At 45.0% G+C, this 16,289-nt stretch overlaps 1 protein-coding gene and 1 long non-coding RNA gene across 2 annotated transcripts in view; one reads left to right on the forward strand and one right to left on the reverse strand.

Moving 5' to 3' along the window:
• Positions 1-16,289, reverse strand: part of LOC129387926 (uncharacterized) — a 78,690-nt gene that overhangs the window by 34,698 nt on the left and 27,703 nt on the right. Inside the window, exon 2 of the long non-coding RNA XR_008615078.1 lies at positions 7,866-7,994. This is a non-coding gene — a long non-coding RNA (uncharacterized lncRNA). The remainder of the gene's footprint in view (positions 1-7,865; positions 7,995-16,289) is intronic.
• Positions 1,351-16,289, forward strand: part of DAAM (disheveled-associated activator of morphogenesis-like protein) — a 170,925-nt gene continuing 155,986 nt past the window's right edge. The window contains exon 1 of the mRNA XM_055077696.2: positions 1,351-1,423. The gene's annotated coding sequence lies outside the window, so the exon portion shown is untranslated. The remainder of the gene's footprint in view (positions 1,424-16,289) is intronic.

Genomic DNA, 16,289 nt, shown 5'->3' on the forward strand with positions numbered 1-16,289 from the left:
GGCTTCCTAACACTCTAACCGGCACTTTCACGTTCAGGGTACCACTGTACGAACCCTAAACACGACGTGAAAGCACACACACACGACGTACGCGGACGCAGACTTTCAAAGGTTTATTTCGGAGCCTTCACGTTTACCTGCTGTAAATATCAATGATGAATAATTGCATTTGCTTGATGATTATTACTATGCGAACGGATTTTAACGCTTGTCTGCAACGTTAGCCCCTTGATGGTTCCAAATAAACAGTTCGGATGTAACGAATCAGTACTTGTTGCTGGCCTAGTCAGTTCGCATATATTGTCACGTTGTCGGGCGTCGGTCAGGCCCGAGACAGTGGCCAAAATTGTGAGTAACGAAAATTAACTCGTCATTGGGTGAACTTGTGCCCAGGAAATACAGGCAACAATCAAACGCAGCGATAGCGGCGAGAACATTCGTCGATCGTAGGAATCGGATTCTGCGGGTCTAGCGCGTCGGCTACTTATGCGTGACTCGTCGAAGGTTCCAGCGTAATGGGTGTCGCTAGCGCGACTTCCAGAACTCGCGTCTCGCGTGAAGTCTGTTTGCACAAGGTTCGACCGACAGCATATATAACCGCAACAATCGACGACAACATGCGGGCTCCCCTTCAGCCGAACGATAACTTCTGCAGTTGTTAGAAGGTTAAAGAGTGGGTCGCCGGAGAAAGGTTAAGCAATGTACGCGCACCAAACTACTTGTTGCGGTGGAATAGCGCCAAATGTGTTATCGCACCCTGCCATATTCCCTGCGAAAAGTGAAACCGTCTGCTACGAATAGGCTTAGTTGCGAGTGACCCTCCTTCCTGTCCTGTTCATCCTACTACACCACAACAAAACCACTCGAAGTCAGTACCCGCTTACGTAATTTGTGTGCCTGCGTGTCCTGTCTATTCACCTTGCAAACACTCATTGAAAATAGGTATACACCTACGTTCATTTGAAGCAGTTGGACCAACTAGGCTGCAACCGACCGGATGAAAGGTGCTTCCGAACCTGCGCCCATGTTTTCGCGACGCAATAACACCGCCAAAAGCAGACGTGTCTACGAGGTCGTTGCAAATTCGCCCCTGTCTTGGAATTTGTGGGCACCGATTTCTTTGTACCTCTCTCCCTCCCCCAGGAAAAGCCACTGAGCAGCTGAGACGGGAGCGACGCATACAGGGAAAGAGGAACGCGACGCTCCTTCAGTGCTCTCGATCGAATTTTTCGACAAGTCGGGAGAGAGCAAGGAATAGTAACCAGGATGGGGAAAGAGAGACGCGCGAGTTCTCCCCAACAACCCCCTTTTTTCCCCCGTGCTCTCGCGCCTCCCCCGGTCGCCATGACGACAGACGGGGAGCTCCAGTCATGGCGGCCGTTCTGTGGAGAGACGTCGGCCCGACGCAGGCTCCAAGATTCCGGTGAGTAGCGCTCGGCTGCTTTCCCTTTTACTTCCCGCGCGATTGAGCAAGCGTTCTCCTCATGCGCGACTGTTCCGAAGGCCCGTCGGTCTGGGCTTTGCGCAAGACGGTTGCTTTTGCAAGAGCCCCAGAAAACGCGGTGGCGTCTGCAGCTGTATGAAGCGCGACGCTACTACGACTCGGTCGAGTCAAGGCCAGGCCAGCGGCTGGTCCCCAGCCGGTGCGAGGCGAGGGCATCGCCCCGGGAAGAGGGAAGCGAGAGCGGTGCAGGGCCGCTAGCGTTCCCGATTCGGGAGAGAACTGGGTTTCCAGGAATCCCGGCGCTGCGTTTGTTTGGACTTGCTTATGAGAACGGGAAGTGATGGACTTTTGAGGAACCATGTTCAGCGCGAAAGTTGCGGAAAGTTGCGCGTAAGGCACGGGCTTTTTAAAGATCGCGTAGGATCCAGAGAGAGGAAGTGCATGCGGCGGCATTTCCGACTTCGGCGTCAGCGGCGCACGCCGTCTATGTTTATCTCCTGGAACGTGGTAACGGCGATATGTTCGGACGAGTTTTTTACAACTTCCTGAGACGCGCAGATTGCAGGTTCGTGATTTGATTGGACGAGAGTATCCCGGGAACACTGATTGCTCTGGGCGACCGTACTGTTTAATATCGTTTATTTTCTTTACTACGGGTTTTTACCTTAAGTTCTTGAGTGTGTTGGTCTGGTTATAGTAGTCCACTTAGAATCGTGTGCTCATGAACGTCAGCTCGCAATCGCTAACGATTTCTTCGTTGATGGCAAGTAATGAAAAGAGCGCCCTCATTGGCCGCTATGAGTTGAGATAGAAACGCTTTCTTTGTGTCTTAAGCGGCTGCAGAGTTCCCTAACACTGGTTTGGTTAGAACGACTACGTGAAGAGGCGTGGAAGGGAACGACGACGCGATTTTGGAAACACTGATGTGACTCTGAATGAGGCTACACAATTCACGCAATAATTGGAACAATGCCAGCGCGTGACACTACGACTTCTGCGCTAAAATAACACGCTTTCCATGTTTACGTCATGGCATTCGGGGCAGACGATGGAGGTCACAAATTTGGACGCGATGCACGCCACGGGAACTCTGCAGTGCGAGGTTAAATTGGTTTAGACTAGTTAAGTAGTGTTTAAAAAAGTCTATGTTTATACCTTTGAAAAAGAAAAGCTGAAATAATTTTGAAGAAAAGGGAGGTTGAACTTGGCTTCACTGAAAGAATGAAGCCCATTTAACCCGTTTTCAAATCCAGAGGTTATACCGCTTGTTCAGTAGTCAAATAGGTTATAAGGTTATAACGCTTGCACAGCAGTCAAATAGGGTAAGCGGTTGTTAATATTTATGGTAGAGCTGGATGGTTTAGGCGGATAAAGACTGGAAGGAATGTTCATGTGCATATGGTTCAACTAGGACAGGCATATAGGATGAGCAAGACAGTTGCTTTCGTAAAGCAGAAGTTCTATAAATACGGATATCTTGAAGAGGAGATGAAATCATTGGGAAATGCTGCAACCATGCAGCGGGAACACATTTGAATGAAGGCAGCACAACACGAAATCAAATTTTTTTGCAACCTTTTCTCGTTGATTCAAACACGAGCCTACGCTCGTGTTTCGTTAGCCCGGGCTTGTTCTCCCAGGACACAGTCAGGGCGGGCGCACGCAATTCAAATTAGACTGAATCCCTTCGGAACGGAGCCGCCAGGCTCGGTCGGAGTTGATTACTCTTGCTGTAATGTCAGAGTCAATTAGTTTTATTAGTTTTACTGCTAACTGGGTATTCAACTTCTGTTATAATAAGTGGCGGGAGAGAAACCCCTCTTTTAAACTATTGCTTTGGAAGCTGATGCACTTACGTATTCATTTTTTTCTTGTTCTGGGATTCGCGCCTTCCATTTCTCTCCATTTATTTGTCAGTGATTTGCGCATCTATTTTACTTCTGTTTGTACTTGTTCATTGTCACCATTGCCTCGCCTTTTTCATATTTACTTTATAAAAATGCCGCGAACAAGTTGGCCTTCCTCTTTTAAGGTGACGATGATTATTGCTTTCCACGTAATAAATGTTATAAAGTAATAAAGCTATTCACACAAACTTAACAATCTACGCAAAGTATTAACGACTGCTGCTGCTCTTTATCATTTTGTATGTGTTTTTTGGTGTCGCCTTAAGTAGGCTTGTCTTTGAATACTTTCTGTACCTTCCAAATGAAGCAGAAATATTAGGTTTTAGAAATAGTTGCTCTGCTGAGAAGCAGGGGAATGAATATTATATCCAAAATTAACTCTTATCTATTTAATTTGACAGTGATTGAGTGCATTCCCTTTTTTCTTTACACACGTTTCTTTTCCTTCGAGGCATTAGGCAGAGCTGCAATGATTGTACGTTCTGTACTTTCGTAAAGGAGGGCATGTATTGAATCTTTCAGTTCTATGTAATTATTCTGCTGAGAAGCTGATGAAGGAAAATTGTAGCCCAAATTAGTAGCTCTTCGTACAAAGTTATAGCGATTGTTATTCGTTAGCTGTGTTTTATTAATTTTTGGTGAATTAGGTAAAGCTGTAATGACTGCACATTGTGTAACTTCGGAAAGAAGGCAGAAATATTGATTCATGTGAAAAGCAACAGTAGTATAGAAAAAACGAACGTACAAGTAAGCGATAAGGAACGCAGAAAATAGCTACATTTTCTACAAGCAAATGGTCGATCCAGTCGCTGTGTTCGGCGTAATTAAAGTTGGGGAGTAGGAACGGGAAATGAACTTCGAAACTTGCCCTGCCCGGTTTTCTGCAATAAAACTCCGGAAGAGACGAACTGCTACGGTCATGTTTAACGACGCCTCCAAAACAATTTTAATTGCTGTGGTGATGAAGGTGTCACAATACCTACGTATGTTATATTTAGAGCAGAAGGTACCACAAATATGCGCCTAAATGACGATCACGTGGTTTACTCTCTTTTTTTTGATCTCGCAAGGGTTGCTACAAAATCACACTGAAGCCACAGGAAACTACCTAAAGGAGTGGTTGATGGCATACCTGCATCACACAGGGCTGCATGCGTTTACCAGGTGTTCCCTTTTTGTCGTTTCTATGCATACGGCTTTCAGTAAGCCGTCCTAATAATAAAGAAAGTGGTTAGTAAAAATGATTGGCTATGCGAAGCCATACTCGTTTCGTTAGCTCTTGTTTCTCCCTACCTCTCGGCTCTCTGAGTTCTTTTCCTGTGCATGTGACATAGAAACCGAAACATTAGGCAATCGCATATTATTGTGGAGAAAGGCACCTTTGCGGGTTGCTCTTGATAATTTAGGTGTGCCGTAGCAAAATATGTTAGAAAAGCTTCTAATTAAAGAATTTAACCTTCTGCGATATCTCTACTTTGTCTTTCTTAAATTTTACACATCAGAGAAAGGCGTTGAAGTAAGTTCGTTTAAAAAGACACAACTATATAATGAAGGTCACTCGTGAAATGTATGCAAAAGAAATAGACGCATTGCGTGACTATACTACAGAACAATGTATATAAATAGGGCTACTGCCAATAAGAACGAATTAAAATACCAAAGTAAGAAGCTGCTTTAAGAGTACGCATTCTCTACGATAATTACTACAATCAACGCGTGTCGCTGCGTCTGAAAGACAGCTGCCTTTGTCTTAGCTTCAAGAATAAAAAAAAAAATGACCTCATATCGTTCCACCGATGGCAAATGTATTTACCGGCAATAGCAGAGAGAAGTGTGTTACATGCATTGGAAGAAATTGCTGCCGAATGTTGGGTTTCGTAGTGCTGAAAGAACTGTAATTTCTTGCGTGTTACCACGGCCACGACTGACGTTATTATTGAGTTACAATTGAAGAAGAGGAGGAAGATGTGGCTGATGTAAATTTTAAACAATGACGTGACCCAGTCGCTGAGGTAATTTAGCGCTTTAATCGCAAGAACAGCGCGTGAAGGCACAACAACAGCACATACTTCTGGAAACAAGCACACAAGTGCACCCACAGGCTCGTACAAATATCCCATCCCTCCCCCGATAATACACGGACACACACATGCACGCATTCAATTACACATAAACACATACATGTACACACACGATTTCAGGCGAAAACAACAACACAAAAATAAGCACAATCACACACAAACACATACATACAGGCACAATCACACAAGCGCACTCATGTTACACACAAATCTACGCACAATCACGCACTAGGACATACGTACACACAGTGACACACAAACACAAACTTACATACATATCGAATCACACCAAACACACACACACACACACACACACACACACACACACACACATACACGCACGCACACGCACGCACATTCTTCAAGCTCCTCCTTTCATTAAAATTGTGAGCAGAAGACCTCGAAAAAATTTTCGGCTACAAGGCACCGATGAAGACCCGACAAAAGCTTGCTCACAGAATGAACGCTAGCTTCGCAGTATTCAATTCCCGAGACACCTAGATTCAGACCCCGCCTCCCATGGAAAGCAAACACCACCAGAAACTGCAAGCAAATGTAGCAAGTCGTGCTCGTACCGCCGTGTCCATAAAGAGTGTTCATGCAGCGAGTTTCCCCGCAAAGCTCTCTCTATTCTCCCCGTGCGGATGGCTTAGCCGTCACGCACCAGTTGGTGCGGAGAACCCACCCTCGCGTGGCGCGGCAAAAGAGGGGAGGTAAAAGGAACGGTGACGGTGAAGTGAGCGAAGACTAAGCACAAAAAAAAAACCCCGGAGATATATATATATATATATATATACATATATATATATATATAGTACAGAAAGGAAAATGGGAACTGAAATAGCGGACGCAGAAGCTAGGAACGACATCGAAAAAATTTTAAATAATAGTGAAATGGAGCCAATAACTATGCAAACAAGGAAGCAGGCCGAAACACAAGATCCAACCGTCGGTCGCGACAATGCGAACAGAATTCAGCTGCACTTCCATTTTGCTTTTCTTAAATTTCAGATGATAAAGAAATACGCTGTGAAACCTAGCTCTTTCACAGGCGTTATTCCGCCATTTCTATTTCCATTAAAAGAAAGGAAAAAAAAGGGGCGGACATTCTTGTTACGTCACCGCTTTCAGACAGCGTTGATTGGCTATTCCTATGGTACTGTGCATCCCAGAGTTCAGCTTTCCCAGCGTAAAAAAGTAAAAACAGATTGAGACGACAGAAAGAATACGAAAAGTTGAAAATGAACATTTTGAAGACTCTCACATGGATTTAGTGTATTGTTGAGACTACACGGTTTGAGCTTCAGCGAGTTCTTGCTTTATGCACGAAGGAAGGGAGGCAAAATGGTACTTTTTCAAAGCTAGTAGTACGTACTCGACTGGCAACTTTTCGCCAACAAATTGTTATCAACTTTCATATTTTAAGTTCTGGATTTGCGTGGTAGCTGGTTCTGGATGGTCAAGATAACCTACTATGAAGTACAAGAAAGGCAACGACAAAAAGAAAGTAATACTCTCGGTATGCATATACAAGGCGACACAACGCATGAATTTGTACAGCTCACACAAGATTAGAGTTTAGCGAGAATTACTAGAAAAAATATAATTAATGGACGGTTCTCAAGAGGAAGCTTTAGCTCGGACCCAACTCCAACGCGGCCTATTCGAATACATGGAAAGTGCAATAACATGTTTCTGAGATAACCCCTGAGACGATTTTAATGAAAGTTGCTGAATTTGAGAGAGAAAGCTAAATATTAGTGACTGTTGTAAGCGGAATTTTGATTAAGGGCCTAAATTTTGTTACATAGATTTTCAAAAATTTCGAAGCTTGAAGAAAATAGAAGCACGAAGTTTACAAATCAATAGCTCTGCGGCCAAAACAGATATTGCAGTTCTGTAAACGGCATCCGTTAGATCATTAAAAGCGGACAAATTCGATATGTCATATTATATCTTACGTGAATATGTTACGTTCTGTACAAGGGTGCTGCAAAAGCTGTGTTTCCATGTTACTAAATTTTCTGTGATTCGTGTGTAACATATCAATTTTGTCTGCTTTAGATGTACTATCACATGCAATTCACAGAATTGTTGTATCATCTTTCATTGCCGAGTTACAGAGTTATAAACTTGATAGTTTCGTTTTCTGAAAAATGTTTAATTTCTTCAAATTTTTTGTAAAAAATTGACGACCTAAATAGCATATTCGAAACCAACAGTCACTAGATGTTAAGCTTTCTTTTAAATGCAACAAACCACGCCAAATTTGGCGCAGTGGTTGGCGAGAGAAACGAATGCTCCTTTCACGTAGTTAGATAGGAGCACCGGAGCTAAAGCTTCCTTTTAAAGGCGTATATAAAAGCAAATATGCGTCAGCACTTTGCTTCTACCAACATTACCATGAGATGTAGCTTGATTAACGCAGCTTACAAGTCAATCGAGACGTGTTTTTCACGTCGGGTGGCGATACTCTGTTCCTCGATGCCATTTCTTCATTCACAGTAGATGTCTCAGATGTACGTGGTGGCCATTACCGGTACGGTTTTGCAGAACACATACCTAGAACAAACAGCATATAATGATTGAATGAAACAAGTAAAAGAAAAGAACTGGTGAAGCTATTACAGCAAAACAGGATACAATAGCATATATGAACTGGGGATGAGACAATGTGAACATAAATTACAAGTAAAGATATTGCAATACGGTATAGTGTTATCCGAACTCACATATAGGTAAGCCAGGTGTTTACAGCATAGAGTAACATTAACACTTGAACAAGATGTGTATTGAGATAATGGGTTTCTTTTATTAGGAGAAAGCGAAGCAGAATAAAAAATCCGGAAGAAAAAGTAAGTACAAATCCAGGACCAGCAAAGGACGTTGCGTGTTTGGCTCGCTGCATAATGCTCTTGAGTATTGTCTGACCGGAAATGCGCCGCGATCTAGCAGAGTGACGTCAGGCCGCGTATCCCCCCCCCCCCCCCTTTTATCGCGTCTGGGGGTCGAGCAGACGACGGACAGGAAGTGTGAGTGCGTCCAGGCGAATGCTTTCCAGACGCTAGGGTGGGAGAGTCACTGATGACTCCAGACAAACGGCACGCGAAAACGAAACAGATGACGACGCAGTGGGCGGTGCACTACGCCCTCTATCGAAAAAACAGAGAAAGAGTTTTCGGCGGCCAACGCGTGGTTTCGGCTGGCGCTTCCCGGAAAGGAGGGCCGTCGGCGCCACTGTGTCTCGCTCATAGATGGCGCCGCTATGTCTGTCCGCCGAGGCAGCGGTGGCTGCCAACCCCTTTCTCGTGACCCTGACATTGGAGAGGGAAAGTGCCGTTATTCGGTCAGGCCTGTCCGATCGAAGAACCGCCCAGTGGTCCTGCGGTGTTGCGCAGGCTCAGCACGCGATGAGTCAGACGGGACAGTTTTAGGTTCTTCCCGTTGTCCGACGCCCGTTGCAACACGAGAGTAAATGTACGACGTGGTCGCAATAAGCATTGCGCGAGGTTCGAACATATTCTACACGGCTCCTATTAAAAGAGCTTGCGCGTTGAAAGGTTGGCGTGTACGATGTCGTTTTCCATATACGTCACGAAAGTTCACTGGAAAGATATACCAACAGATTTGGTGGCTTCGCCGGAAACACACACACACACACACATGCATATATTGTGTGGGAACTGCTGCCGTGAGCTGCCCTACATGGCAATCGCAACTGGGGACGAAGACGAGGAGCGCTCCGGGACTTAGAGGTCACGCCTTCCGTTAAATCAATCAATCCGTCAGTCAGTCAGTCAATAAATAAATAAACAAATAAATAAATAAATAAATAAATATTGTGAACACCACAAAGCATATTTATTGCAATATTTTTCTTGCGAAAGCACACTGACAAAAAAGTTGCACACGGTACAATTTCCAATGAAAGAAAAAAAAAGATGTATTAACAATAGACTGTGTGACACTGTTGATTATGAAATGTGTCATTTGTTTGTATACTTTTCAACATACCTTACAGGCCCAAGAAGAGCAGTGGGTAAAGGGGGCTTCACTAAATGTAACAAGGCTTAGACAGCTACAGTTAAATAAAGATTATATAAATAGAAAATTGTAACATTTCTATATACAGTATTATAAAGAGAACATTGTTAATAATGAAGAACAAGTGCACGGAAGATCAAACACGCAAGGTAATAAAGTGCTATATATAAAGAAAGGGCTACAAAAAACGTGTCAATTCTAAACTGCATACAGTCATACAAATAATGAAAAAAGAAATGAACATTGGTAGAGATTGCAGAAAAAAAGTCTACACTAGTGTTAAGAAGTACGAGAATCACTGTAGTCACTGTAAGTTCTATCTTAACACATAAAATCCTGACCAGAAAGAAATTGAGATAAATCTTTAAATCCAGAAATGCGTGTCAAGGTGGTGACGAAATTGTTCTTTGTTACGTTCAGGTACTATGACATCGGTAGGGTCGTTCCACAAGCTGAAGACGTGTGGAAGCGAGGATGAGTTAAACGCGTCTGTTTTGCCATAGATGCGCGCGAAGGAAAGATGATTATGTAATCTTCGTGAAGCAAACGAAGAGACTTGCAAAGTTATCGGTAATGGTATCGATCTGTCTGCGTACTCATGAAACAAGGATAGGGGGGCTATATCAAGAAGGATGTTCAAAGGAGAGATCGATAAGTTGTTTTCTAATTTGGGTTATGCTTGAGTTGTGGTTGTAATTTTGCGAGATAAATCTATCGGCTCTATTTTCAGTTGATTGTAGCATTTTAATCAAACAAGTGTAATGACTGTACCCAACTGAAGAAGCAAATTTATTTTGAGAGCGAACAAATGTTAGATAGGTTAGAGCACGTACATTAGTCGGCGTCTTTCTCAGATTCCGGAGTAAACAGCCCAAGGACCGAGAGGCGTTGCTGCAGATATTAGCGATATGGGTACACCAAGGAAGGTTAGATGCTAAGGTTACGCCTAGATAGTTGAAAATTACACATGGATTTGTCATTAATATAGTAACAAAAATCTGAGTTTGAATGTTGCATTTATGTTTGTTGAATGTGTTGTATACGTTTCAATTTATATATGGTCGAAATGTCTCCAAAGGTCTGAAGTGGTCATATGTATGCGTGCATGGTTGTAAAGTGAAACATATGGTGGTGCTGTTGCATTATGCAGTCACTTGAGTGAAGTGTTAGGACCTGTCCGTTTAATCAAGCGCACTGATTAAACCACGTGACATCGCCGGAGCTCACGCGAGAATTCAACCTCTTTGTCTGGTAGTGCATTTGCTTGTTTTGCGCGTTTGTTGAAGCATCCAGAATACTAAATCCTGTTGAACTTTGGACCCGAGAACAGAAAGTCCGTGCCTATTCATCATCATCATCATCATCATCATCATAATCATCATCACCATCATTAGCCTGGCTACGCCCACTGCAGGGCAAAGGCCTCTCCCATACTTCTCCAACAACCCGGTCATGTGCTAATTGTGGCCATGTTGTCCCTGCAAACTTGTTAATCTCATTCGCCCATCTTACTTTCTGACGGCCCCTGCTACGCTTCCCTTCTCTTGGTATCCAGTCCGTAACCCTTAATGACCATCGGTTATCTTCCCTCCTCATTACATGCCCTGCCCATACCCATTCCTTTTTCTTGATTTCAACTAAGATCTCAGTAACTCGCGTTTGTTCACTCACTCAATCTGGTCTCTTCTTATCCCTTAACGTTACACCCATCATTCTTCTTTCCACAGCTCGTTGTGTCGTCCTCAATTTAAGTATAAGTCTTTTCGTAAGCCTCCAGGTTTCTGCCCCGTACGTGAGTACTCGTAAGACACAGCTATTGTACACTTTTCTCTTGAGGGATAATGGCAACTTGCTGTTCAAGATCTGAGAATGCCTGCCAAACGCACCCCAGCCCATTCTTATTCTTCTGATTATTTCCGTCTCATGATCCAGATCCGCGGTCACTACCTGCCCTAAGTAGATGTATTCCCTTACCACTTCCAGTGCCTCGCTACCTATCGTAAACTGCTGTTGTCTTACGACACTGTTAAACATTACTTTAGTTTTCTGCGGAATAATTTTAGACCCACCCTTCTGCTTTGCCTGTCCAGGTCATTGAGCATGCATTGCAATCGGTCCCCTGAGTTACTAAGCAAGGTAATATCATCAGCGAATCGCAAATTACTAAGGTATTCTCCATTAACTCTTATCGCCAATTCTTCCCACTCCAGGTCTCGGAATACCTCCTGCAAACACGATATGAATAGCATTGGAGAGATCGTATCTCCCTACCTGACGCCTTTCTTTATTGGAATTTTGTTGCTTTCTTTATGGGGGACTACGGTGGTTGTGGAGCCGCTATAGATATCCTTCAGTATTTTTGAATGCGGCTCGTTTACGCCCTGATTCCATAATGCCTGCATGACTGCTGAGGTTTCGACTGAATCAAATGCTTTTTCGTAATCAATGAAGGCTCTATGTAAGGGTTGGTTATATTCCACACATTTCTCTATCACCTGATTGATAGTGTGAATATGGTCTATTGTTGAGTAGCCTTTACGGAATCTTGCCTGGTCATTTGCTTGACAGAAGTCTAAGGTGTTCCTGATTTTATTTGCGATTACCTTAGTAAATAGTTTGTAGGCAACTTACAGTAAGCTGATCGGTCTATATTGTTTCAAGTCATTGGCGTCCCCTTTCTTATGGATTAGGATTATGTTAGCGTTCTTCCAAGATTCCGGTACGCCCGAGGTCATGAGGCATTGCGTATACAGGGTGGCCAGTTTTTCTAAAACAATCTGCCCACCATTCTTCGACAAATCTGCTGTTACCTGATCCTTCCCAGCTGCCTTCCCCTTTTGAATAGCTCCCAAGGCTTTCTTTACTTCTTCCGGCGTTACTTCTGGGATGTCAAATTCCTCTAGACTATTCCCTCTCCCCTTATCGTCGTGGGTGCCACTGGTACTGTATAAATCTCTATAGAACTCCTCAGCCAGTTGAACTATCTTATCCATATTAGTAATGACATTGCTGGCTTTGTCTCTTAAGCATAAATCTGATTTTTGCTATTCCTAGTTTCTTCTTCACTGCTTTTAGGCTTCCTCCGTTCCTAAGAGCATGCTCAATTCTATCCATATTATACTTCCTTATGTCAGCTACCTTACGCTTCTTGATTAACTTGGAAAGTTCTTTCAGTTCTATTCTAGCTGTAGGGTTAGAGGCTTTCATACATTGGCCTATTACTTCAGTACAAGTGGAGGATGACTTTGTCTTGCATGAACTTGAGCTTGAGGCGGTGGCTATGACTGAGATGCTTATGTCGACAGCTGACTTACACATCCAATCTGCCAGGGGTTTGTTGTGCGATCGGAGTGATTAAGAGGTGGACAAAATGTTCCCGGTGATTCGAGGTGGTTCTAGTGGTAGTGTTATGTTACGAAGGGGGTGGGGGGGGCAGACAGGTGGAGAGTTCGATTCCCAAGCGGTGGCGGCCGCATTCCAATGGATACAGTGTGCAAAAAAAAAACGAAAAAGCAACGGCCTGTGTAGCGTGATTCGCGTGTGGTTTAAGTCAAAGGTGTGCCGAAGCTCTGCACTACGGACTCTCATACCTTTGGAACCTTAAAATCAATCAATCAATCAATCAATCAATCAATCAATCAATCAATCAATCAATCAATCAATCAATCAATCAATCAATCAATCAATCAATCAATCAATCAATCAATCAATGAATCAATCAATGAATCTGTCTGTCAGCTATTGATGAATTAGTCGATCATTCGATCCGTTAATAAATCAGTAGAACAAAATAGTGGGCAACCTAGTCGGCATACCCAAAACGGCAACCGCAGATGCAGGCTAATGGTTACTAATATAGCGGTTTACACAACGACAACCAGACATGCGAATCCTCTTAGCTACCCCGGCCGGACTGCTCGTCGAAAATAGCTCCGCAGTGAATTAGCGCAACGGGTTGGCGAAAGAGAGCACGACGCATTAGTAGGAAAAGACACGTCTCTTTCTACACCTAGGCTATATTCCTTTCCGCCTCGGTTTCTCCAATAGCGCGCACCGAAACTCGTACGCAGACACAAAGGTACAGGATGCGTGCATTTAAGCGTGGTCCCGATCCAGCCTCTTATAGCATCTTGCCCGATTCCACATTTCCTAATTCTCGACCGCACAACAACCACTCTCGTGCCAATGATATTCTCCGTGTAAAAGACACAGTGCTCTGTATACACGGACGCCGACTCACCAGGAAAGAAACTACGCACCGAACGCGCTGGGCGACGCCGCTGCGCATACACGAATAACACGCCGTTCGGGCACTGCGGCGTCCTGCCACACCCTCATCGTTCATGGGGTTTTCGGTGAGGGACAAGCGCCTTGCCGCTCGGCCTCCCCGTAACGACCACCCCCCCCCCCTCGAAACTACTACCACGCGCGCTCCTGTGGGCCGAATGGAAACCTAGTTTCCACACCGCTCGTTTTGGTCAGTCCGAGAGCGGGCTGACACGAGCGCGTTCTTCGCGCGCTTCGCCGTGGCTCCACTGCACTTGTGCTTGTCCTCTTGCAGTACCGCCTTTTACGCAGTGTACTCCGCAGCCCGACGTGTGGTACCGTACGAACTGTTCCGTGCAGAGAAAGGAAATATTCTCTTTAGAGAGAGAGAGAGAAGATTTGTGGTTCTGTACGAATGGTTGTGCATAGAGACAAGGAAGGCTCGCTTTAGAGAGAGATAGAGAGGGAGAGAGCTACAGAGAGGTAATTTTTGGTCCTGTACCAACGGTAACTGGAACGACTGCCGGGTGACTGTGTCGGGCTGATCCTGCCTGCTACTGCACCAGCAGCTAGCACTCCAGCCCCTCCCCCTCTTCCCTTGCCTCTTGACAACCCTTCGAGTCACGAATACTCTGCTTATAATCACTCTTGGTATGGCAGTGAACTCATAGCGTCGCATATTTCATATTTTCAGAGCGTAGCATACCTTATATAAGACAGGTTGTGCGGTAAGCTTGAAAACAGGCCTGCTCCTAAAAAAAAATTTGGGGCGTGCAATCCTAACTGGAATTGACTGTATTCGCAAACATGCGGTAGTACTGCGCCACCCTGACCAACGACAGAAGCTATAGCCCAGGCAATACGGCAGGCCCGCTTGTACACAATGTGGGCCTTAAACGCCAAGGATGCGTTTATACGATCGACGCTCTCTAAGGAGTTGCGAAGGGGGGACGCAGGGGAGGGTAGTGGGGGGGGGGGGGGGGGGGGCGTGGTCTTCGGCGCGACGTCTTACGGTATAGCAGTTCGGGGCCAGTGCGGCGCCCCGGGCATTTTTTTGCGCGTGTCCGTGTTTGTGAGTGGTCGTTAAAGGGCGACCAGAAAAATCGGAGCAGCGACTTGGAGGAAGTCGCGCCACGTACTCCGCGCACCGATGCTCCGTTGGGCCGTCCTCTTCCATTCGTTCAGTTCCGTACCCTAAACTATAGTTTTGCTTCGGGACTGCGTTGACCAGCGTCTGCGCCAACGGCGGCGTTCGTTTCCTCGGGAAAGCTTGCTCCCTGGTAGCTTTCAGCGCCAGTATATACGCATACGAAAAACAAACAAATTAAAAAACTGTTGGAACGTACAAAAGAGAAAAGAGAACAGAACGCTGTATTTCAGCTGAAGGTATCGTCACGTGCTACTGCATGCATTTTCTTTCTTTTTTTGGGCGAAACGTTCGCAAGTAAACCCACATTTTTTGCATGTGTCCTTTCTAACCTAGGGGCTTACCGGACCTACAGAACCATCGCATTAAAACACACACACACATGCATATATATATATATATATATATATATATATATATATAATGAGTAACTAAGCATGTAATTGAATTAAATTCGGCGGTTTTGCATGCCAAAACCAGAAACCAGTTTTCTGATGAGGCACGCCGTAGTGGGGCTGCCGATTAATTTTTTCACGAACTGCGGTTCTCTAACGAGCACCCAATGCACGGTACACGAGCGTTCTTCCATTCCGCCCCCATCGATACGGGGCAGCCGCAGGCGCGGTCGAACCCGCGACCACGAGCTCGCCGGCACAAAGCCATAGCCACTGGGCTATGGGCTACCGCAACAGGTTAACTAAGCAAGTGTAACACAGTGTCTGTGTATAACACCTTCTGTTCATCAGGCAAGAAGCAGACCGCACAGTTCGCGTTACATGTTGCTATGTCAATAAAGAAAACCAACACAAGTAGAGGCTTTACTACTCAGACGCAATCTATAGGGTGCTGTCTGAACATTGTCGTATTTCGTCTCGTTGGCGCTCTGAGCCAATCAATGAGGTTGTAGCAGCCCCGTGGGCCAATCAGAGCAGAGAAGATGGAGAATTTCACGGTATAGTGGAATTTGACAGTGCCCAGAATATGAACCTTGGACACCTTTTAGTGTAAAAGCTGGCCCTAGCCCTCTTTTGCATAGTCCCTGAAAAAGCTCGCACTGATCGTGTGCAAACACGTGAGAATTTGTAAATGTGAATGCATTGAAAAAATGAAATACGTAAGGACGTTGAGATGCCAACGTCTACGAACCAATTCGTGACAATCTCCACACACCCTGTTTCGTCAACCTATCATTGGCACCAGAGGTGAGGGCCCGCGAGGGGCCGCTTGTCGATTCACTCGCGCCAAATTACACGGCTGGATGCGATCTACCGTGCCGAGACTTGCGAGCGACTTGAGACGTGTAATCGAGGATTCGCACAAACAAAGATAAAACACTCGGCATTGCAGGTTACGCTGGTGCAGAAATTGCGCTCGACCTTCCGCCACGTTTCGACGTGTGT

The sequence above is a fragment of the Dermacentor andersoni genome, chromosome 10, assembly GCF_023375885.2.
Source record: "Dermacentor andersoni chromosome 10, qqDerAnde1_hic_scaffold, whole genome shotgun sequence".
NCBI lineage: Eukaryota > Metazoa > Arthropoda > Arachnida > Ixodida > Ixodidae > Dermacentor > Dermacentor andersoni.